The following is a 25531-nucleotide window of genomic DNA, read 5'->3' on the forward strand; positions in this document are numbered from 1 at the left end:
TGTTACTACTATTATCATGGTTGTAAATCTTGATAAGAATAAATCTCCACTAAACATGAGCAGGATATGTAGATTGAAAATGGTTAAACATCGTGGTTAAATTGCTGTTTCCGTGACTTTGGTGTGCAGCCTCGGATTGCCAATGCCCAGCTTGTCCGTGGTGAAGTGCATATGAGTGGGTCATCTGACTTTGATGGTGAACGCTATTTTGACATTTGTTAGTGCTAATGTTGCACCATTGGCTAGTAGTAAACTCTAATCTACTTTTTTTGTTGTATATATCACTGTCGACAGATTTTGGCGAACCCTCTAGAGTAGGAATGGTTTTAGAGTGTAAAATATGTTTGCCATTCTGGACGAAAAATTTACTCACAGATTATATATTGTTATAAGTGTTGGTTGATCTGTTACCTTTTCCTTGGCGTTGCTGCATCTAACTGAGACCAACACTCACATAACAAGAAAGAAGCATGTTAAGGGGGATTTCAGTGAAAAGGAAGTTCTCAGGAGAGAAATTCCAGGCCTGAATTAATTACATGTGTTTACAGGAATCAGAAGAATGAATTACAATTAGCCTTGTACTGTGTATGCTAAGCTCTTGGCACTTTCATGTTAACATTTGACAATAGACAGAATTAAGAGTGCCACTCAGTACAGGTTGAAATTACGATGAATTAACACTCAAGGAGGACTTGATTGATGGATGTAGGGCATAGTGGACACAGATGGTTCTACAGATACACACAGTCAGTCATTACAAAGGGAATTGCTGAAGGCTGGAGGAATTGACATCACGTAAGTCAGTTAATTATTTATAACACTGATGCACGATTACCAACAAGATTCGAGGTCTGGTACAATGCAAGGGGAAGTGGAAAATGAAATAAAGTACAAGATAACTGACCAAACACTCTTCACCGCACAGTGCCTTAGTTCCTTAACTGAAGATCCTCGGCTGTAGAATAAATGGACTCTCAGTCGAGCGGGACATCTACACATGACGCATTAGGTCATACTCGGATGGCAAGCGATGGGTCAGTCAAAGGGTAAGCCTCAGCTCGAGGGCAAGGTTAGCTCGGCGGCTTGGTGCCGGCTCTCAACTGGGCTGTTTGACCCCTGTCCGGCCTATATATGACCTCAGCTTACTACCGGTGTTCATAGGCCCCAAGATTTCAGGTGGCCTGAGTGTTGGGGACGAACCTTGTTAAATCCCGCTGCAGGCCTTGCGGGAAGAAGGAAGGTGTTTGTGGGGGAAAGAGTTCCTTGGCCAGTACAAGTCATAAAAAGATTAAGTTAAGTTCTTTGAATAGTCTTAGCGAGGGAAGGGACTGACCCTGACGGATTTAATGGGAAAAATTCAGTTACCAGGGAGCATCTTAGGTGCGCTCCCTGTTTTTGGGTCTTGTTTTCCCAAGTTTTAGCATGAAGGGTTGCTAAGAAGTGAATGCTTCTAGCAATATGCATATGTATAAGCGTATATATGTATACATATAATGTGTATGTGTATACATACAGTATATATGCATATCTACAGTATGTGTGTTTGAGAACTCGTGGTTTACTGGCTGGAACATTAGCTTAACCAGCAACAGGTCCCGGAATACATTAGTCACATTATAGATCACTATAGTGCTGTTTTGGTCATTAAATATTGCGTGGCCGCCCCACGTTCGATTCTCCGACCGGCCAATGAAGAATTAGAGGAATTTATTTCGCGATAGAAGTTCATTTCTCGCTATAATGTGGTTCGATTCCACAGTAAGCTGTAGGTCCTGCTGCTAGTAACCAGTTGTTCTAGCCACGTAAATAAATCTATCCTTCAATAGCCCTGGGAGAGCCACAAATCACCGCTCAGGTCTGGTCTAAAGTTAAACCAAGGTGTACTTTTTTTTTGTGTGGCCGCTAAGATGTGATCACTGCCAGCACACTTGAACATCCATGGGTCATGACGTGCAATACCTTCTGGCGCCACATCCTTTAAATGTAAAAAGAGGTTCATGTGTGTGTGTGTGTGTATACTTGTGTACTAATAGTGAATTCAAGCACACACTATACACATTTCTGATTGTATATTTTCTCTATAAGTTATCCATGAATTCTGCATTAATAGCCTTGTGCCTTTACGTAGCAAGTAATCAGATGGGTAGAAACTGGTGGTCAGATTTGTAGTCATTGACAGGGAAGTTGGGGAAATCAAGAGCAAAGAGAGAATTCCGAGAAGAAAAGCAAAACATGAACAGGTAATCCTGTTCCACTGCTGCTCGAGAGTATGAGATGAGTTTACCATCGAGGGGGAAGAGTGGTTGATGTAATATCTGATGAAGTTACGTATCATCAGAGTAAGGATGTCCTAACACACCATACGCCTAAAAAAAGAATAAGAGTATTGCATTTTATGCATATATCTGTGGAACTGAAAAGCAAATTGATAGAGCTGGAATAGACCTATGTTCGCCAAAGTAATCTATCGATTTTTTCTTTAAGCTGGAATATATTGTAGAATGATCACAATTACCAGATACAATGATTTTTAAAAGTCACAACGGAATGTGAACTTTTTAACTTTCTCATTCGTTTTTGGAGACCCTTACCTCTGTAAGGCTTGCATCTGCATGGGAATTGAGTAAATTTATTTAAAGAATGAAAACGCTTTAAGAACACTTCAAATATAAGATCTACTATAATCTCGGAAAGCTAAAACATTAAAGATCCTGATACCAAGAAAAGAAATAATGACTTCGGTTCAGAAACGACAAAAGTTAAAAAAATATAGCAAACATAAACAGAATAAATATATTTAAGTAATAATAAAAAGAGTACAAATAATGAAATATATAGCTTAGTCTATTTACCTGGGCGCTATTCAAAGAGGAAAAAAGCAAATAAACAGCTAACAAAGAACTTCCCGCGCACTCCATTTCTTGCTTTTATTTTATCTTTATTTCTCTATGTAGTCAGAAGACCCAAAATATTGCTTTTCAGTAGACGAAGGTATTATCAAAGACAAAGGAATATGTTTGAAGAAGGAACAGAAATGGTGTTCATGAACACAATATAGACTTCTACGATTAGCCAGGAAGGTAAAACTAAGGTGAGCGCTTATAGACTTAACCAAACTAGGTAGAAGTGCAGAGATTAGCTCTCAGTCTCCAAACTATAACGACCACATTGCATGTATATGATGTCCTTGTATATTACTGAATATGTAGATGTTTGATTTCGTACAGTTACTGTTTTTATTTCTCCTTTCTATCAATTACCCTTGTAAGACCCCTTTTCGTTTTTGTCCTTGGCGTTCTGATGACGTTTCATAAATTTCTGTTCGTGAAAAAATAAGGGATAAAATCTCGGCTATATTATATTGGAGGCGAGTAATTTGCTCTGATCTGAGAAGCAGATCAGTAATTAGAATAACTAATCGTGGGTGCGTGTACAAGTTCATGTTAAGAAGCATTACGTGATTATGATTACAGTACAGAGATAGATTTTTCACTTTTATATAAGATCTCACCGTCATAAACCAGTACACATGATTGTGCGTGAGCGTATGTGTATATTTGGATATGAAATGGCTATAGGCAACAAATAATTCCGTAAAGCTTTACATAGGGATTAGATCGTTGGCCTTTGATCTTTGAATGCGCTCCGTGATTCACCTTTCGTTAACCTGCAGCAGGTTATGAAGGTAACTAGATTTGACAGTAGTGCACTGAAACATATGTGTTTCATACACATGTATTTTTATATATTTATATATATATATATATATATATATATATATATATATATATATATATTTATATATAATATATATATATGTATTTATACACACACATACATACATATATATATATATATATATGTATTTATATATATATATATATATATATATATATTATGTATATTATGTATACATACCTGTATATATATTTTCTTACGTGTATAGAATATTTAAAGCATTAGATACTTTCTTTTATTTTGACTTACCCTGACTAGTCTTTCCCATGAATGAAAGAGGAGGTGACTATTACAGTTTACTTCAAGACTTTCCCACCACACATCCTCCTAAGGCTTAGCAGGCTTGGATGTCTTCATACATACAGAGTACATACATATATATATATATATATATATATATATATATATATATATATATATATATATATATGTGTGTGTGTGTGTGTGTGGTGATAGGAAAAGTTTTGATTTAACTGTATTAATTACCCACTTTCATTATTAGCTGGAAAGGTTGAGTCAAAGAAAAGATAAAAGAAAGTTATTTGCAGAGGAGATATGCTTATTGTTGTGCTTCATATATTTTATAGATGTAGCAATATACATATATATATGTATACTGTATATATATAATATATATATATAATATATATATATATATATATATATTATATATATATATATATATATATATATATATACATTATATCTCTATTAAACACATCTGTTTCAGTGTCCTGCTGCAACCAAAGACAAAATGAATATGTGTGAAGGAAGAACAGAAACGGCTTCGAAGTGAACACGATACAGAGTAGGCAGAAGCGTAGAGGGGTCAGTCTATAACACAACTAAACCTTCATAACCTGGAATTAACGAAAGGTGAATTACGGGACATATTCAAAAGATCAAAGGCCAACGATCTAATCCTATGTATTATATGTATATGATATATACATATATTCATATACAATCAGTAAGCTATATATCCTTATATCCAAGTCGCTCTACCGGGAATATATATTTATATATATATATATATATATGTCAACTATAAATTAATATATATAAATACATCCAAGCCTGCAAGCCTTGGGTGGATGTGGTATGTGTGTATGGCTGTATATTTATATATATATATATATATATATATATATATATATATATATATATATATATATATATTATATATATATATATTTAGGGAGGATGTGGTGGTAGGAAAGTCTTGATTCAACTGTATTAAATTCACCTCCTCTTTCATTATGGAAAAGACTGAGTCGGGATAGAAAAGATAAAAGGAAAGTATCTGAAGAGGAGATCTGATTATTGTTGTGTTCTATATATTTTATATATACGCAGTAATGAGGTTAAAGTAGTGAACTGTACGCTAGTAGGCAGTTGTGCTGGCTTATTAACAGTATATTAATCATTAACTGTTTAGGCCGAATGTTTCTGGGACACAGGTCTCGACTCGCTTCGCCACTTCAGAGTGACTATTCAGAAGGAATAGTTAATAATTTTTCCTTGAATAATTACTTGTGTAAGGTTGATCTAGCCGTTATCCAGTTGTAGATAATTCTTCAATGTGACTGAAAACCATGTGAAGTATTTGTAATCTTTTATCAATCAGCTAATTGTGATTAGTGATTGAATGTCTGAAGAATATGCGGAAACCATTCTTTGCGAATTGGATTGTGTTCATTGAATGCCCCTGTAGAAGTGGAAACTGTTGACATGAACCTCCTGTGCAATATAGCTGGATTAAGGAGCGTTGAAACGATAAGGATTCCAAATGCCATGATGTAGTTCAAAGGCTAGAATACTGTAGTTCAGATAGATGCATTTTGAGGTTTGGTTGTGTGGAGAGGATGAGTGATAGGTTGGCTAGACTAAGGTTAATAATTCTTTGAGCTTTGGTTTGGCGGTAGGAAAGGAGACTAGAATTTTCTGGTTAGGTCGGGTTGTATCTTGAAAGCGAGCAGAGTATGCAAAATAAAGAAGAGTGGGCAGTGTGAGTGGAGGCAATGATGCACTGAAGCTGTGGACATTTTTTCAGAAAGGGTTATTCTTGGTTCAGCAGTTAGAATATAAATGCGGCAGTAGTGCTGTAATAAATGACGGTGGGATGACAGAAGGGTTTGGACACTAGAGTAGGTGAAGTTAACAAGGTTGCAGGATTCTGTAAATAGTTTGGATAAGAAGAGGGATGTCCAGGGAACCCAGCTTTGAAGTGTATTAAGGGGATTCTTGAACCGTCTCTCTTTTATAGAAATGAAGTGTGAATATTAATTGAAAATGAGGGAACAAAAATAGTGGTGTAAAGATTGATTATTTACATTGTCTGGAGAAAGTGACGTTGAAAGGCAAACATTATCTATGTAGAGGCATATAAACGATACAGTAAAAAGACATAGGTGAGAAGGTGTATCAGTATTTTGAGGTGGTTTCGTCGTGTGGAATGAATCCAAGATTACTAGTGAATAAGATTTACTGTATTTATAATTCAGAGGCTTTGGGAAAGAGAGGAAAGTCGAGAAAGAAATGTTGGAACGGAAGAGCCTCTATATCCACGAAGAAGGAGGCAGTGTGCAATAGAAGAGGTGAGTGGTGCACTTGGGGTAAGGGTGTCGACTTGCTGTTGGCGATCATTTCGGTAGGTAAATGAAATGGCAGATGTTATAAATGTTTTTATTGAACAGAGGTTTCATTCTTGACTCAGTAATTGAGGGATGAAAGAGGTAATGATAATTTTCCTGATTTTCTCCGGAGACAACTTATTGTGAATTATGGATTACTGATAAATATATTTATTTGTCCCTGTTCATTACCCCCGAACTTATTCAAAGCAACTTATTTTCTCCCCCCTGCTTTGCCACCGGTCGCTTTCCATTTAGTTTACTAAATTTCCTTATCTCTACTAATTCCTCTGACTGTTCATTTTCGAGTTATTGCCTCAGATTTGGTGTCCCTGTTCTTATCCTCTCATTTTTCTTCGGAATTTGCTTCTTTGACCAAGTTTGTGTGAACCTGTTGCAGTGGTCAGGCGAACTCTTCTTGATTTTGAAGGATTGGGTACTATATATATGTTATATTATATATATATACTATATATATGTATATATGTATATATGTGTATATATATATATATATATATATATATATATATATATATATATATATATATATTATATATATGTGTATACAAATTATATGTGTGTATGTGTGTTGCTACTTGCACACACTTACAAAAAATTTTCTTGAGTAGAGCAAAGCGTATAATTTTACTGATTAAAAATAACTTATTTCCAAGTTTATGATTCCAGTTCAAACTGTTCCATTGCATCCTTATGAAGGGTACATTTGAAATCTAATATAAGTAATCAATCAAGACAAATATTCATTTAGAACTGGCGGAGAGAAGATCTCTCTGTATAATGGATTTTCAAAGAATTTACGTGAGTTTTATGGGAAAAGTGTAAATATTCAACCAAATTCTTTTTTTAAAAACTCGTAGAACTTATCACAATTAAACTTAATGTGAAATTCAGTGTAACATAAGCGCTGACCAGCTGTGTTTATATTCTTTTACATACCGTAAAAGAGAGATTTGAACATATCAAAGTGAACTTGCTAATCAAGTGATGCTCAAATTACAGTTCATTCAGCTGTCTGCGGTTAACCTCTAATTACCAAATGTCAGGTATGTTCTTTTTAAGTGTTTTATTTTTATCAACAGTCTTTGGTATAAGACGAAAGAACTTTTTGCATGATAGTGTGTTCTTCTTCACCACGGACTTTTGTTTTACAGAAGGTTACACACATTTATAAGTGTAATTTTTACGAAGGGAAGGAGTCGGAGGGCGACCTCTGTTTTAGAACTGAACTGCCCAATTTTCCAATACAGTTATTTTTTTATTATCCAATTTGTAACGAAACATGCGTTTACATATAACTCTTTTTCAGCTTCCAAGTTGCAAGTTATCTCATACAAGTTGTCATAGTCGTACACAAGTGATTAATTTTTCCTAAGAAGCTTCTCAGATTTCAACTTGTGATAACCTTCGGTCTCAACACGTTCCTCGCAGACATCTACATTTTTTTTTTAAACTGCCGTAACTTTTATGTATACTGTTGTCCGTTACATCATTTTCTCTGCGTTTTATTTTTCAATTTGACGTTCGGAAACCTTCAGTTTCCCCGTCATTCGTTATGTTGGCCGTTTTGTCTCGCGTGTACTGAACTCGATCCGTATTTCTTGTCTGATAGACATACACCGTGTTCCCGTATTTCATCTGTCTCTGTCGGTTTACACGTATGTTCGTACTTGTGCCTTTGTATATTCGGCGTGGGATTTTTCCCCGAGAGCTCTTGAAAACATTCCAGTTCTGTTTGCGTTTTCCTTCAACTTGATGGAGAGTCTCTCCTAATCAGTCGACAGTGATTGGGATTTCTGTTTAACTTTGCCGAGCTTGATTTTCGCGGAAAGTACTAATATTTTATTTTAAAACTGTTTTAAAACAGTGATAAGTGTCTTTTAGGAGATGAATAATACTTGAAGGTGCAGCACTGCGAGCATAATAACATAATTCTCCGGTGGTTTACAATAAGACTAGAAAATGATTCGCGTTTCCGTATTTTGACCATCCCTTTGGAAGTCATGCGCCTTTCTGTATTCTGTAATTTTAACTTTGTTGAAAGTTGAAGTTTTTACAAGACGATTTTAGAATTTTTTTACGACATTTTAGATTTTTTTGGTTTGTGGAGATTTGTGTTGAGTAGCGACGTTCAATCGTCTTTTTATTGTGTCAGTTTTTATCTGTATTTTTTAGCCAGATCCATGCAGTGTTCGATGAATGGGACTTCATGGACCTTTTTTAATTTTATTACTACGTATATGGGCTCTTGTGAAACTAACGTTATGAATTTCGTTAAGAATGTTTTATTAGTGAATTGCACTTTTCATTAGAGATGGCTAATGCATCGGAAGAGTTGGCTTGGTCCATTATCCACATCCACGCGCACACACGAACACATACACATATACACACACACACAGTACACACTGGTTACGTTCTTTTACTTTTTTCAGTCTTTTACAAAAATAACCGAACCTCTTTTTTTCCCTACCACTTAGAACGCTTTTTGTTTTGAATCTTTTCTTGCTTATCAATGGATATCCGCGCAACTGCAAGATTGATCTTCAACAATATATATATGTGTGTGTGTGTGTGTGTGTACGTTTCACTTACTGTAGTTTTCCCCATAGAGAGAATGGGCCAAAATATAACAAGTTTTGACTTTTTGTTTTATTAATGTTTGTCTAGGCAAGTTTCACTCTTATGTGATATGGGAGTTACCATGTTCCTAGATGACTGATTTCTGAATTTACATCTGTATACAGAAATGACTAACCTTTGTAAGATTAATAGTCTTGGTAATATTACTAGGTTCATGAGTTAACTGCTAGCCTTGTTTTATGTTTTTTCTTCTTCGTTTACGTCCATCTAATGCATTAGTTGCAAAGTATTTTTGAGCTGCGATTCCCGATAAATGTCTCTGCCATTGATCACCTAATTTTTTATTCACGACTTATATAGACAAGACAGGTGAATCATAAGTTATTACCATAACTGTATGAGGCCTCTCTGATTGAAGGTAGACAGGATAGCATGGCAGTTATTGTCTTCTGTAGATATTGCCAAGGTCTGTTCATCAAAGACCTCATTCTGCTCCTCAGTCAATAAGTTCCTTGCACGTCATTTGCAGTGGTTTTCGATGGGATTATTCATTAGGTACCATGGTCTTATTTGCTGTAGCTTTTTCCATAACGACAGTATCCTAGAGTCGCCCTCTTCCCTTCTTTAAGAGATGGTAAGTCCCACTATAAAAACAGGTGGATAATTCTTTCCCATAGTCCCATGTAGGACATGAATTAGTCCTGTCCCAGCTACGATATATAGGAGCCGTATTAGAGCATCCTTGTTATTCATTATATTTTTACTGCAGACTTGCGAGAAATAAATGATTGCATAATAAATATTATCTACATTCTGGTAATGACTCACTTTGGTGGTCAGGTTTATTTGTTATATTAAATAAGATCATAATATGTATGTTATGGTTTATGCTAGCATAATATGCATTATTCTTCAACCAGTAAATTCTCATATTATTTTGTTTGAAGAGTGACGAACCCTGTGGTAGGCTGCCGGCGTGTTATTTGAAATATTAAATGAAAAACCTTTGATCATGCCATCAGCCTGGGTTTTGCATCTGTTGACGATTACTTGTTAGTTTTCTTTACAGTAGTACTGTTGTTGGCAAGGTTCCTTACGGCTGTCTTTTTCCGGGCAAAGCAGCAACCAGCCTTGTATGCTATATGAAATGTGTTGTCGTTGTAACATTTATATAACCTTATGTGTTGAATGACTTAAGAATACAACTCGCAAAAACTTACTTTAGCATACAAATGAGTTTGTTGATTGCATTAATTACTGTTTATTCTCAATCATTTTGTAACTATTGAATTTTCATAACCATATTTGATTACGTCCTCATCTTTTACCTTTTATCTGCTTAACCCAGGAAAGGTATGTCCTTGTACTGAAAAGTCCGATGATGCTGCATCGCTAAAAATCCTTGTCATCATCTAAGAAGTGGAGCTCATTTTCGTTTCTTCGTTTCTCATGTATTGTTTAAAAATGGAATTTTGAGAAGATGCATATTTAATTTTTATGTCTCACCCACTAAATAAACAGGATCATAATTTTCCAGTTGGCATATTTTTGTTCTTATATATAGCTTGGAATTTTAATTTGACTGGAGATGATAGACTTTTCCATATGTTAGCATGGCAGATTTTTTTCAAGGTTTCATATTTGGTTTTTACATCTTATATCTGTTCTGTTTTCGCTCGTTGCCTACATTGTTTTTGGTACTATAAGTTAAGTGAACTATGTTTACTGACTTAGTAATCTTTAGAAATTTTCTGTGGTTTAGGCATGGATTTCTTAGTAAGGGTCGGGTCCTCTCTGAACCTAGGTAAAAGTCCGGTGTAAGGACCCTCTCTAGTCTCTTGCCTGTCTTTGTTGCTACACTTGCTATAAATAAAATAGCTTTGTGTTCACATATCTTCTTATAGTATGACACAATTGACAACACTTAATGCACCCCACACTTTTTCTTCATCATGTTTTCCATTTCTTATGAAATGTGGTGGGAACTCAAATTCATATGGTTCCTAGTGACACTGTGTGATACTGATTCTACCGTTGTTGAGAAGGTGGACTGACTGGCGGTAGTGTTGGTTCTATCTGTGGCCTTTATGTCATGTTAGACTAGCTATATTTTTCCATTCGTTTGACGCATATCTTAGATCTGTAATATCAGTCTTTCCTCAGTGAAAAAGCAGCCCTCTAATCCAATACTTCCTGTATTTTCTGCTTAAATGGTATGTAGGGTGTTGTCTCCTTGCAGACAACATAGCATACTCATACACGATTCCTTCTGGCATTTGTGGATACCTCTTTGAAACTTACTCCAGTTATGTCCATTCCGAAAAAAACTGTTATCATATTCCATGAACTTTATTATTGCTGAAGTATTTGAAAATACTTTATTCTCATTGTCTCAAACAGCTTCAATTACTCACCTTGTTTTTATCACCAGAATAGCTTTCCAATATAAAATCTCTTGGATACCTTCCGTTTTATCTGACTTATGATTGGTTGTTGAGCCTAATTTCATGCCTGTGGCTTAAATCCTTTGTGTTAACCCACATTCAGCATTTATTTATTTAAAATCTGTTTTTGGTAGAGTGTGAACCGTCCATTCTTTTCTCCGTTTCGAGCGGTATTTATAGGATTCTGCTTCCTGTCTTGTTTTATCCCCTCCTGTAGTCAGTCACCATTTTTCAGTATGCTACTTTCTCATTCATCATTTTGCAGAAAACTCAGCAGTTCATATTTCTTCTTCTTCTTCCACCATCCAGCCATCTTGTGCCTCTCACATCCAGTCCTTTCGTCACCTGATCTTGAAAACTATCTATTTTGGGATCTCCTAATTCAGCCAAGTTCAGACTTTATCCTCTGATACAACTTCGAGTTTCAGGCTACATCAAGCTAGTCTTGGAGAGATCACAATTAAATCGACTAAATGGGCATCTGAAAAAAATTATGTGGTGTAAATATAGTAATTGTCACTTCATGCCAGTCACTAAATCAATATACTGAGCTTACCTGTTCTTATCTGGACTATTACACTAGTAACTGGAGTACTCTTTCTATTTACTCTCCTTAGACAAGGATCCTTTAGATCCTCTTCCTCTCAACCGAAAGGTGACATTGTCTTTTCGTATAGGTATTACTGATGTCGCGGTTCCGTTGAGCTGGAGAACAGTTCCATTCCTTTCAGAAGGTCTCTTTGGGAATAAGAAATGCTCTGTTGGTGACTTTCTCCCTCTCCTCCGAAGCTTCATGTTTTGTGAGTCATTTGGTAGATGGGGGAGGGACCTATCAATACTTAGAGGGGAAACCCCACCAATGTTTCCTCTTACTCATTTTCTGTTCGCTCAGGCAAGGCGTTTATGAAAGCACTAAGATGCCTCGTCTCACAAGCATTTAGGTGAAAAAAAGATACATATAACTCAGTGGTTTCTCATCTGTAATATCTTTTTCCACTCATTTGAGTTCAGATTAACTCAGCTTGACCAGCACATTCAGCTGCACCATTTTGACAGTGGTATCGTCATAGACTCCCTATGCAGAGTTAACTTAGTAGGGAATCCTAGCCTTGTAATGATTTTTTTGTCAGATAAAGGGGGAGATTAGACTTAGTGGTGAACTAAGCATATGCAGAGAATAGAATTAACTGTTGAATAATTAAGACATAAAGAATTTATATTTCATTGACAGGAAACATTGCGTGTGTAGTTCAGTTGAAGAAGTAGACTAGGGCACTGGACTGCATATCAAGAGTTTTCAAGAGAGAACAATTTAGCGGCTTTTTGTAGCCTTTATTAGAAGGAATGCGTTAACAGTGAATAATTAAAGGTAATGAATGAATCGCATCGTCTGAAGATTAATGATAATAGGTTTGACATTTATATGTAAAAATAAGTGAACTATAAGAGGACTCTTTTTCTTCTGTAGATCAAGATAACAGAGAGAGAGAGAGAGAGAGAGAGAGAGAGAGAGAGAGAGAGAGAGAGAGAGAGAGCATTAGGTAAATGATTTGGCATGAAAAAAGTCAGAAAAGGAAATGGAATATTTTGTCTGGTGACCGCGGCAGAGAGAGAGAGAGAGAGAGAGAGAGAGAGAGAGAGAGAGAGGGAGAGAGAGAGAGAGCAGAACCATATAAAAGCTTTGAATAACCAACTCACTGAGAGGAAATGTTGGAAACTGACGGAATCTGCGAAATTCGCCAGAAATGAATCAAATAAACTCTATATTGAGGAACGGAAGGCAGGACAGAAAGTAGACAGCGAGGACGTCACAGGACGAGGTAGAGAGAGGCCCGCAACACGGGAAAACACCTCCTACTAGCTGCTGAGGGCTGGTGGAGTCAAGGTCAGCATTTATATACATATTCCAGAGAGAGGGCCAATGTGGAAGTAGGGGTTTGGGGGAAACGGATGAAGGAAGGGGGATGGCGGGCGGGGGAGGGGGGGGATGAGTCACGACATCATTGCCACAAGCGCTTAACTTCATCTCTCTCTCTCCTCTCTCCTCCTCCTCCTCCATAAGTTTTCTACGCGTCATGAAAGTTCCCCTTCCTGTCCCTCTCCTCTTTTTGTCATCATCTTCAGCTGGAATTATTTATCTTGAATATTATGGTTATTATCAGCATATTCATTATCTCCACCCTCCTCACCACTGCTCTTTTCGTAACGAATCTTTGCACTCTTATCATTTTAATTTGCATCTTGAAACTAATTGCTTCCTCGTATTTTTTCTCTTCTCTGTCTTCTGTTGTGCATCTTCCTCTTCATCACACTCTTCCTGCTCATTATCGGAATCATCATCATCGGGGCAGTTATCATTATCATCAAGGATGCCGCGACTTTCGTCGCGCTGGTGAATATCTTGTTGCTTCCGTACTCTCATCTCGCGCGCGCCTTTTTCTCCTCCTCAGTTTTGGGTCCACCTCCTTAGTCTTTGAAGCCGTTTTTTCCTCCCCTCTCCGAGAGAAGAGCTTTATCTTCTTCACCTTCACCATTTGCTTCCCTTCGTTTTTATTCTTCTTCGTATTATTCCCGTCTCGTCTGTCCGCGTTCACAGAAAGACTTGAATTTGGAACGACAAATGATCATAATTAAAGATCAGTTGTCGAACGGAGAGGAAAAGAGTTCCTGACCGTTTCGGTATCACGGTTTAACGACAGAAGAACTTCAGAACGTTATTGTTAAAAATGAATAAGTTCCACTTCAGTCTTTTTATATTTGTGTTACTTCTTTTTGGAAGGGCAATTTTAATTCTTTAGCCATGAATTTCATAAAGAGATGGATGATTAGAAGTGTACATAAGTCGAATCAATAAATATATCTGTGTAAAAGGTTTTCTTACTTGTAGCTTATGTCCTCAAGTTCTGAAACGAACTCTGTGACGAAATGCCTCCTGAGCTAGAGAGACTTTTGGAATGATTTCAGTTTCATGTTTAGCCAGAAAAACACAGGTTTATTTTATTCGAAATCTCCAGTTAAGATACTATCGGTTATTTCATGTAACAGTATTTAAAATGTAATTTTTAATGCAGTAATATTAAAAAAGTAGTAATATTTAAAACTGGTGGAACCAGATAACAGCAAGAATAAAAGTCAGTGCCACATTCGCCCTATAAATTTAGAATCAAAGATGATCCCTGTTTGCAGAAATCTTTCGCAACATGAGCGGCATCACCACCCACTGTCCCCTAGGCTTGTCACCAGCGCGCCTACAGACTGATCTGCTCTTCCAGTTTTCCTTTCCAGCATTCTCGCAACTCCCCAATCAGAGCCTGTCTGCCCCAACATCCCTTACTGTATCTGGCTAGCTCTTTCTCCATCTCCCTTTCCTCCTTCGAAACTAAACCTTTTCACCACGTGACCAGACCATCGCCAAAAACTCTAAACTGTCCATATATATAATATATAATATATATATAATATATATATATATATATATATATATATATATATATATATATATATATATATATATATATATTGTGTGTGTGTGTGTGTGTAGTGTTTGTGTCCGTGTCCGAATGAGGTTTTAATGCTCACTTTCGTATTTATGGTTGATTTGACAAATAAAGCTGAGAATATTTGCAAACTAATACCACTTCCCCCTCCCACCAAAAACATTGATTTGTGAATGAAGACGGCAGTAACCAGTAGGCCAATCTGCATCCTTTCAGTATTCTGTAACGGTGAAATTTTGATTTTAAACCTTAAACATGGGCATTTTTACCAGAAAAACGCGAGGAGATTTTTTAGGTCTTTGTGATGATGTTTTAGATGCATTAAAATTTCTTTTAAGTAGTGCACGTTAAAGAAATAAATCCCAGCGTATTTCAACTTATTTTTGTGCTCTGTATCGTTGGTAACCGTAAAGCCTTATTTTTTATGAAATTAGGCATATTTTGTCATGTCCCACAGGCCAGTCTTCCGGCACCTCTTCTTTTTCTTAGCTAGTGACATGATCGTTGGCTTTCAAAAATAAGATGGTAAGGTGTTCAGGTAATGGATCCAGCCATCTAAGCTGTTACCCGGCGCAATTCTTGCGAAAGAACATGTCAGCGTGTTAGCAGAGCTCTGGAACGAGTTAGCAAGTAGGCACTGTATCAGTAATGCGCTAGTTTTCATTCACTAAAACCGGGACTTTATTGATCAGTGAATTTTGTCATTCCTTCACTCCACGATTTACTGACTATTCGTAGTACTGAAGTTGGCGATTCCTTAAAGTTATACCTGCAAATATGTCATCTGATGTTGACAGACATCATGGCGTTTTTGTAAGGCGCATGACGTCCACAGAAATGGTGACATAATGTCACGTGCATAAGACCTTTTATTCTGTCATTAATGGAATACTATTCACCAGTGTTGATGTCAGCAACATCCTATAGGAATTTTAGAGTATTGCTTGCTATGATTTGCCATGTTTTTTTGCTGTAGTTATTCATTGTAAATAATGTACTGTGGTTTATTGTTGTGGTGTAATATTATGAATCCCTACTCAATTTCCTGTTTTTTCTGCCTTGTATTGCTTTTGACTAAAGAACCTGTTTGTATTTTTTTGCGAACTTGTCTTTTTTTATTTTATACTTTCTTTTAGTTTTCATATAAAGGCACTCTGCTATGTGGAAGCTAGCTTTGCAAGTCAGTGGTCATTGTTGAACTATAGGGCATTCTGGTCAGTGAAAGTATGATAGATTTGTTTCACAGGAATGTCCGCATATTAAGACTACTACAGTTATTTATATGAATCGCTACAATCGAGGTGTCACTAGTTATGTCCCAAAGTTTAAGGAATCAGTTATTAAAACTGCCAGCTAAGCGGTTTTTCATAATTTCCTATAACCGCGTTATTACTGCGGTCTCTTTGGAAAAGAGAAGAGAGGCGCTGTTTCAGATTCTTGCTTGTCTTTCATATTTAGTTACTTATTAACAAGAATGATTTTAGACACGCTAAGAGAGTGAATTTTCTGTCGCATGTAATGTTCCAAATATGACCAGTGCTTACACCGATTTGCTCATTTCGAAATGAGCCACAGACGTGCACGAAATGGTAGCGAGTGTTTAGCACCCCTATTATGATACTGCAGTCGAATGTTACAAATTTGTTTTTGACATTAATAAGTTTGTTTTAGTGCACAAGACTGGATTTTGCAATGACTGACTCTTGCACTTCGACGTTCCCGAGTAAAATTAAAGTTTGTCATTAGAAAACGCCAGCAAAGCTGTGGCAATCCCTTTAATCTCTTATCCTTGTTGAACTGTGCCACAGTATTGCAGTTCTTATCTAGAGTTAGGCACCACGAATTACCCATAGCGGTAACACTCACCTACGATTTATTTCAACTTGCAGTCGAAAGTACTGAATACGCAAAGGGAAACTTCGGAATGCGAGTGATTTTGTATAACCGCCCACCCCGCCACCCCCCTCACCACAGACTCGGACAGATATACTCTATCACCAGTTGCACTACGAGAGAGAGAGAGAGAGAGAGAGAGAGAGAGAGAGAGAGAGAGAGAGAGAGAGAGAGAGAGAGAGATTGGGATGAGGGGTATTTAAATTCAAGGTTAAATGTAACAATTCATATCGTTTTGTACTGTAGATTTGAGACTTTAAACTAAACGAAGCAGTCACCATGTATTGTTGCTTCAGGTGAAAGCTTGAAACCGTTAACCTCTTCATGTGTACAGCATACCATACAAGACAGATTTACCCAACCACCAATGTAGCCTTGACTGTTTTACCTGTTCTGGGCTTCGTGTGAGCCAACTACCAGATACAGGAACAGATTGGGAACACTTGTCACATACGCTGAAGCACACCTGTATTTATGTACGGTGCATCGGTCTGGCTGCTATGCCATATTAATAATATCAATACATCTTCTATAACCTATTTTTGTGTATTGTCATTTGGTCCAAAAGCACGAATTTTTCAGTTACATGACTTGCGATTTTTAATTTTTCTCTATTTCCTTTCCCTTTCAGGTGTGGAGATAGTTTGCCAGCAGTCGGTTCAGTGATAGTCTAAGGCACACCTGTACACATTAGACCTACTTACTCAGTGACGTAATAATGAGTAAGTGACGTCACAGCCAGCCATAACGTGCGAGCGAAATAGCCACACCCCCTGGATCTGACGTCAGAGCTTTTTCTTCAGTCCTTAAGACAGGCGCCTCAGTCAGTGGGTGCCGTGTTCGGTGAAAATTTATGCGGTTTGATGCTCTGCAGTTCGGTAAAGTGTGTTTGCTAGATCCTCCATAAGTTTGGTGTTTCTTGTTGTGATTGTGCAGCAGATGAAGGTGATTCAGTTCTTATAGCGTTCAAGCGATCATTAGTGTTTTCTAGTGAGGAGTAAATTAGAAAATAAAGTAAATCCTAAGTTTAAGTGTTCGTGCAACGTGTTGTCATTCATCATCGTTTGTGAAGTGCTAGCGTGTTTTTAGTGTGCTAGAAAAATAAATCGTTGCTTAGCTCATCGGTGGAAATATTTATCGTGAGTGGATTGCTCTGATCTGTGTGTGGAGTAGTATATAAGCATCATATAGCTCTTGTGCCGTGTCCTGTTTCCTTTTATTTAGAAATATTAAGAAAGTAATAATACCTATTTATTGTTAAGTGCTGGAATCTCCTCAACTCCTTACTGGTGGCTTTGGCTTCATAGGCAAGGTCACGCGCCCAGACCCCTCTCATCAGCTGATTCTCCTTGGACACCCTACCCTCTAACTGACCTTTGAGAAGCGATAGCTTAGCGTTTATTGGATTACCTCCTTGTAGAAGTAAAAGCTATTTTCCTAGCTTTCCTTTTCTCAAAACAGACATTCTTGGCTACTCGTTAAGAAATATTGGATTTAACTTTTCACACTGTCATTGGCTTACGGAAAGATAAAAGAAGATATTCTTAAAGTCATCCCTCGCAATCGTTCCTATCAAGGACGTTTGCGTCTGTAAGGCCATCAGTCGACGAGAGAACTTCGGCGGACTTTTGTCAGCCTCAGATCTCCTGGTTGGCAGCTTCTGAGGTTTCTTTTTCCCTTCGGAAGATTCTGTGACATCTCCACTGTCCCCTTCCTCCTTCAAGCTCTTGGTTTGAAAAAATTCGTCGATTTAATTGATTCACATTCTGTTCTTCAAAAAGGAACAGCATTCTGCAGAAGACAGTTTGGTTTATTCTAGTGACCTTTTTCATTTGTCGGTTGATGGTTAAATGTATGCGTCCACGTGTCACTGGATACATAGCAAAATTGCTCTCTGCAAGAAAGATTTGAAGGTTGTCAAAAAGAAGTACCAGCGGATGAATATGAATTAAAAAAATTTTAGAGGGGAAAATTATCGTTCAAAATTCACCTCAAAATTTTAGGCTTGGTGTCGAAATTTCTGTGTAATCTTTTGAATTTCTGAAATATTATAAAAATGAAACTTTTCCCCGGATTGAGTGAATTTCGAGATAATCTTTGAAGCTGAAGGAAAGAGGAAATTCACGAAGTTAAAATGAGATCGAGGACTACTGCCACTTCCTTTAACGAAAAGTTCGAATTGAGAGGAATTCCAGAGAGGAGTGGTACAAGTCAAAGAGTGAATCCCCAGCCTAAGTCTTATGGTCACATGGAGGAAATTCCCGTAAAATTCCGCGACTTCTAGACACCAAGATTCGGTAATGAGTAGCTGAGGCGGTGTCAGTGAATGACAAGGAAACCGAATAAAGTGGAAAGGAGTCATGAAAAGTTGAAGCCTTTGTAACCTAAGACAGCGAGAGTACAGTAGGTTGTCGATTAAGTGTAATACTGAATCAATCCCCGAAAGGAAGTTGTGCTCAGAAAAAGGTTCGGAAAATAACTGCCTTTCAAAGTTTGCATTCGAAAGGAAGGGTCCCCCAAAACTAAATCCCCTGGTGTTGTATGAGAACAAGGTGGCCTGTTGATACAAGAAAGTGATTTTGACGAGGAAGACGAAGCCATAACAGACTGTCCTCTGGTTAAGGTAAGACATTCGAAATCTATATTTCCTTTTATTTTGTTTTCCCCATATGCTACTCTGTCAGCTTACCCTTTACAGTCTTTGTAGTATTTTTATTATTATTCTTGTGGTGAAGGATGGAACAATTTTATTTTCTTTTAATGTACAGATATCATTCATTTTTTTGTCAAGCCACGAACTTTATACTTAGTTTAATTTGGATGCTATTAGGATACTAAGTTTACTTTAGATGCTGAAGTCGTATGTTTCCTAGAAAGACGCAAGACGGAAGATAAAATATAGAAACTTTCCCTTTTTTTACGTCCTTCCTTAAGTGATATCTATGCATAAGGTAATTTGGGTCACGGTGTCAGATGTCGATAGCGAAAGTGATATATTACATATGATTATTATTGTTCTAGTTGTTGTTGTTGTTGTTGTTGCTGCTGCAGTTGTTCTTGTTGTTTTACGTTTCATCGTTGTTGATTAAATTATTCTGTATACTTTCATGTAGTTATTTTTACTCTTTTCCGGACATGGGTCTTGAGTGTCTTCAGAATAGGCAAGGTGCGTGAATTTCGCTGTAAGAGCCACTCCCCGCCCCCAACACACACACTCACCAAATCATTGTGACCACACACGTACACACTCACAAGAGCAAGCCATTTTTGAAAAGAAAACTCGGTAAATAAAAGTGGAAATGGGCGGCTATATTAATTCATTTTTGTCATATGCCCCCAACTTGAGTTTCAACTTATCAAAGTCAGATTTCCATATGATGATTTTCATGTTGAAGGTAGAAAAATGAAGAAAAAAAAAACATTTCTGTCGAAACCTTTGTCGATTATCCTTCAGCGTAAATATCCGCAAATAATGAGTATTTTATTAACTTTTTTCCATCTAGCCTCTACACTCATGCTTCCAAGTGCTGATATCTGGTACAATTTGATGTCAGTAGTGTAGACATTCCCACATTTGTCAAGATTCACTGCTTAGATGAGTAGGAGAAGGGGTCATGGTTGGGAAGGACTTTGCATTGGAAGCCAATTGCCAGAGTTATGGCAGATTTCAGCAACCTTGAAAATGGTATGACCTCTTTGGCAGAGCTATCATCAAGGACTGGGTAATTAGAATCCAGGGGGAGTTAATCCTTGGATTGATACTCTTAGTCCTAGGGTGGAGGGCCACCATTACCATATAGGGAGAATGAGTCGCTGGTCACATGGTTTCAGTCCTGACAGGCCGATTTATCTTATCCCGGGCCTTCTTTAGTTGTTTTGGTGCTCACTCGTATGGATAAGGAATGGAGGGACCACTGGAGAAGTTGACTCTGTGCCTGTTGTGTAGAATGTAAATTTCCAGGTCAACTAATCATACTTTCTTAATATTCTCAGGTCATTAACTTTCCATTTTTCCTTAAATGTTTCTGTGCATCTGTACAGGAATAAATTTCCCCTTCCCTAGAATCAATGGCTTGCCCCAGCAAGATCTAGATCTACTTGAGCAGATCTAGAATATACACATTGTCATAATTTAGTTAGAGGAATAATTAGTTGAGGTACATTGCATGTCAAGTTTAGCTATCACATACTTTTTATACAGATTAACAAATTACCTATAAATAAACAAGATAACAGAACGGCTTCATTGGACTGCTGTGTTATTATCTTGCATTAGAAGGAACTCGGCACTATCTTTTTCATAGCTTTTAAACATAGGGACAATGGAGATGAATGTGAGTAGGATCCGTTTCATAGTTAGATTTGATTGAAAAGTGAAAACAATTTAGTTTGTAACAATGTATTTATTAGTCATTAATGCAGAACACCTTTGGTAAATAAACTATACATGACCATAAAATACATCTCGAGCTTCAGTTCCATAACAAAGCAAATTCTCTTTGCAATATGATAAGGCTTCAATTTAGTAAACATCATAAGTTCATCAGCACAATATTCATCCATGCCATATTTCTTGGTTACTTTCCAAATTGAGAGACGAAGCGGTTCCCCTTTTGAAATACTCTGGTTGAAGAGTGCAGTGTCTTCTAAATGTCTTCCATAGCAACTATCCACAGTTTTTTCCTTCACTAAAGCTGAGATGGACTATTGTGATTTTTTAAAATCTCACCAGGTTTCTTGCCATAATGTGCAATGAAATTTTCAGTGGGGAATGACTCAACCTGATGATTACTTAGCCGCATGGTCCGCCATATACGCAGCAATGTATGCAAATCTTGGAGAAAGTCAAATAGTGTCCATTTTTACATACACTCTTTATGATAATGCTACATCTGTGTCTAAGTCCAGATCTTAAGCAAAGTTTCTTGGTTCGTAAGTTAATTCATAATTCAGCAAACGTCTTGGGGTTGAATTAAATGTGGCATAAGACAAAGCACCGTCATCCAAGTCTTATCTAGAAAAGTAGATCGCTTAACGATGCGTTAGATAACCTGCATAACATCTATTAACATAATATACATCTTACGCAGCAGCTCCATGAATTAGCATTCAGCTCAGCATAGTACCGTCCAGGTCGTTTGGCTCTACGGATTCCTGGATAATGCAGAGAAGTAACTGTAATTTCACATTAACTAACGAGTTCTAAATTTGGATATTGAAATAGGTCGTAGATTTAGGCTTTGCCTTATTTGATATTATGTCGAATACAGTATTACGACTGAAAATGTTTAAATGTTAAGTAACCTTAGTTCTGTGTATAAAAAAAATCAAGTATCGCCGTTTTGAATTAATTCCTTTTTTGGGGGTCAAGTTTGTGGTGTACGTTTTTAAAAGTCAGATGGCTCGTCTTAAAGAATGTCATTAATTTGTCTTGTATAAATAATCAAGTCTTTACAGTTGTCGTATTAATTGCTGTTATAATAATTCATGAGAATTATTGTTCCCATGTCACATTTCGCTTTTTTGAACGTTTAACATGTGAATGTGTAGCCTATCCAGTTGGCAGGAGCCTTTTGACCTTTTTCAAGAATAAAGTAATATATGCTCAAATCTTTTGATATGTCGGGGTAATAGTAGTGGTATCGCTTCTATCTCTTTTTCTGATTACGGATTGGGGTCCATTACGATAAAGAACGGGGATCGAAATCCCCTTTAGGCCTGTATCTGTCTAAGAGATTCGCTTCCCACGGAATGTTACAACTAAAGACATTAAGTTAAGTTACGGTATCCATCATTCCCCCCGTCTTCCTTTTATCAGGTGTCCGATGGCATTAGTTTTTATTACTTCGTAGTATTTTTGAGATATTCCTGATAGCAATGTTATTATCCTATATAATATCTGAAACAAACATCGAGCAATCTTTTGAATTCAGGTACCTTTACTTCACCGCACTTTCTTTTTTTACATCGCCTTCTCTTCATGAAACCCCTAACACTGAAATGTCAGTGGAATCGACCACTTGTTTTATCGCAGCCTTTTTTCCCTTCGCTGTGCTAGATCTGCTTGTCTGCCTTTCATTTTTTTTCTATGGTGCCTGCCCTTATTGACGCAGTTCTTGAAAGAGAGATAGAAAGAGGTAGTGTTACACAAATTTAAAATAATTCTTGTCACAGGGTTTTTCTTTTACCTCAGGCACATTTAATGTATGATCCGTAACTTGAATATTTGTAAAATAGATTTTAGTTTTAACATTGTTATTTTCCTGAAGTGAATGCGGCCGTTGCCTTGAAAACTATTGTCTTCACCAGCCAGCTTGTACTAGTCCCGTTACCTTACTTCATTCATTTTAATGGCCACACCATGTCATCCAGTGTCTTGTTTTTTGGTAGGAACATTCATTAGAAAAAAAAAAAAAAACTGGCGAATATGGATAGATTCATCTTTACTGCCTCTCTCAGTTCTTTTGCCCTTTCATCATTTGGGTGGGGAGCAATGAGGACATTAAGCTTCCGTTCTATCAGACTTTCATTGCGTGAAAAAGTCGTTATGCTTCTGATGATTCTATTTTTACATGAAATGGAGATTCGAGTTTGGAGAACGAAAAAGCAAATAGAATAAAGTGACACTGCAGAAGCAAAGGTTGCAGTCTGCATTCCTGTTGGTTAAGGATGGCAAAGATTATGACCTGAGAAGACTTCCTTTGGAATACTCGGCAACCATTGCAGTTTGGGTAGGCAACCGTTGCCGGAAAGCTGAGACCGCGTTACTTATTGATTTATTTAATATGTCATCATGTAATTGAACGAAATCAGTGAATACTAACAATATCTGAATTTTATAAGGCGAAATAAATAATCGTTGGGTGTCTCTGTTGCATTTGGAAAATGTTTAGAAGCTAATCGGCAAGTTGAGCTTTCGTTCTGTTTATTTTACAATGCTTTTGAACCAGGCGGGATCTTTTTTTTTTTTTTTAGGTGACCAGTTAACTTTCGACACGAGTAGAGGTTTACTAGACGTAGATGCTGTGGTGATAATGCATTCTTCACTTCCATTATATAAGACTTGACAGAAAGTGCTATTTTTTACTAAGTCCAGTCCAAATCTGAATGAGCTTTCCAGATGAAATATCTCACCTCCTCCCCCCGGGATCCCACGCCTTTTAAGAATCCATGGACATAGTCAACTGAAGCAGCTTCGCAGAAAGTGATGCTGTTGATGTTGGAACGATGACAGAGAACTATGAGGATGTGGTGGAGATGTTGAAAGTAAGAAACGTTTGGGTATTGTTAACAGAAGGTCAGGTTGAAAGGTCAGGGAACAAATAAAGTCATCCGTGACACGAAGAAATATAAATCATAGTGAAATAGAGGAAGACACGATAAAACGAAAGGACCGAATGAAAATGTGATAGAAGCTGAATGAATGTAGCAGATAACGAGGAGCATGCTAATCTGAGAGAAGAAGTTAAACGTTACGAAAGCAGGGAGACGAAAGGAAGGAAAATAAGTATGTTGGTACAATGCATTGCTTGCAGTGACATGCCCATATTAATAGCGCAGTAATAGATGGAGCCCTAAATGGTCACATATAAACACGCTCGGTCATGACTGGTGGGAAGGTACTGCTTTTGAGAAACCAAATAGGAAGAGCGGTCCTGGAATTCTGTCGGAGGGGAGAATTACACATACTCTACACAAATAAGTTGATAACGTAAGAGACCGTCGGAATTCAACAAGATCAAGTGTATTATGAAGATCAGAAATTATCGGAGAAAAGGACCACACTGCTATACCAGGCGAATCATGCATAACACACCATAGATTGGTACTTACTGAGTTGATGCTGAATGAAAGCATGAAGATAAAGGTTTATAAACAAGAATGTTAGGAATTATATATTAAAAAAACTGGAAGGCAGAGAAAAAGGGAAGATACGAAAGACGGCAGAGGCACTGTGGCGTGGCATCATGGAAGCTGTATTTCATTTTGGAAAGAGGCATAATGGTGAGTCAAGATATGCAGCAGGCAGTAAATAGAAATAGAGAGCATTGAAGCTTTAGAAAAGGACAGACAGGGAAGAGGAGAAAGGCAGGAGCACGAACAGAATCTCAGCGCAGCAAAGGGAAGAAAAAATATGCCCAGGATATCGAGATCCTCGATGAAAGATGGAAAGTATATGAAAAGGACAAAAGAAATAAAAGGTGGAAATCGAGGAATTACCGTTGAAGAGAACGAAAATGTAGGGGGAGGGAATGTTTCGTAAACAAATTAAATGAATGAATTGGAAATAAACTCGGGGGAGGTTCAGTTGACAAAGGGACTAATATATTGAGATACTAAGAGGGCCGCTGGGAAGACGGAAAATGGGCCATCAAGTAATAGCGTGTGATTCGCTAAAAGGGGTTGGAGGAACCGTCCTTGATGAGCTGGCCAGATTAAACGAAAACATTATGAAAGAAGAGAGGAGAAAAGGTGAACGCAAAAGGAGTAGTCAGCCATATACACGTTATGAAAGTATTTAAGAAAACGCTGGAGAAGAGATTAAGAAAATGGTTAAAATCGTCAATTGTCAGTCGCTGTGGTTTATACCAGAAAATCAGTAACATGTAGTCTTTATACATAATATGGAACATACAAAAGTACCTTAAAATCGGATGTGTACGATGAAGGGCAGCAAGTACCGGAAAAACTCATTTTCTGCGTCTCCAGACCAGGATCAAGAGCT

The 25531-nt window shown here is 37.3% G+C and overlaps 1 long non-coding RNA gene across 2 annotated transcripts in view; it reads left to right on the top strand.

Annotated features, from left to right (window-relative positions):
* The window catches only part of LOC136833785 (uncharacterized), a 280704-nt gene extending 261841 nt beyond the window's left edge, over positions 1-18863 (top strand). For both annotated transcript variants that reach the window (XR_010851585.1, XR_010851586.1), the window contains one exon: positions 17438-18863. This is a non-coding gene — a long non-coding RNA (uncharacterized lncRNA). The remainder of the gene's footprint in view (positions 1-17437) is intronic.
* The last annotated feature ends 6668 nt before the right edge of the window (positions 18864-25531 follow it).

This window comes from Macrobrachium rosenbergii, chromosome 52, assembly GCF_040412425.1.
Source record: "Macrobrachium rosenbergii isolate ZJJX-2024 chromosome 52, ASM4041242v1, whole genome shotgun sequence".
Lineage (NCBI taxonomy): Eukaryota > Metazoa > Arthropoda > Malacostraca > Decapoda > Palaemonidae > Macrobrachium > Macrobrachium rosenbergii.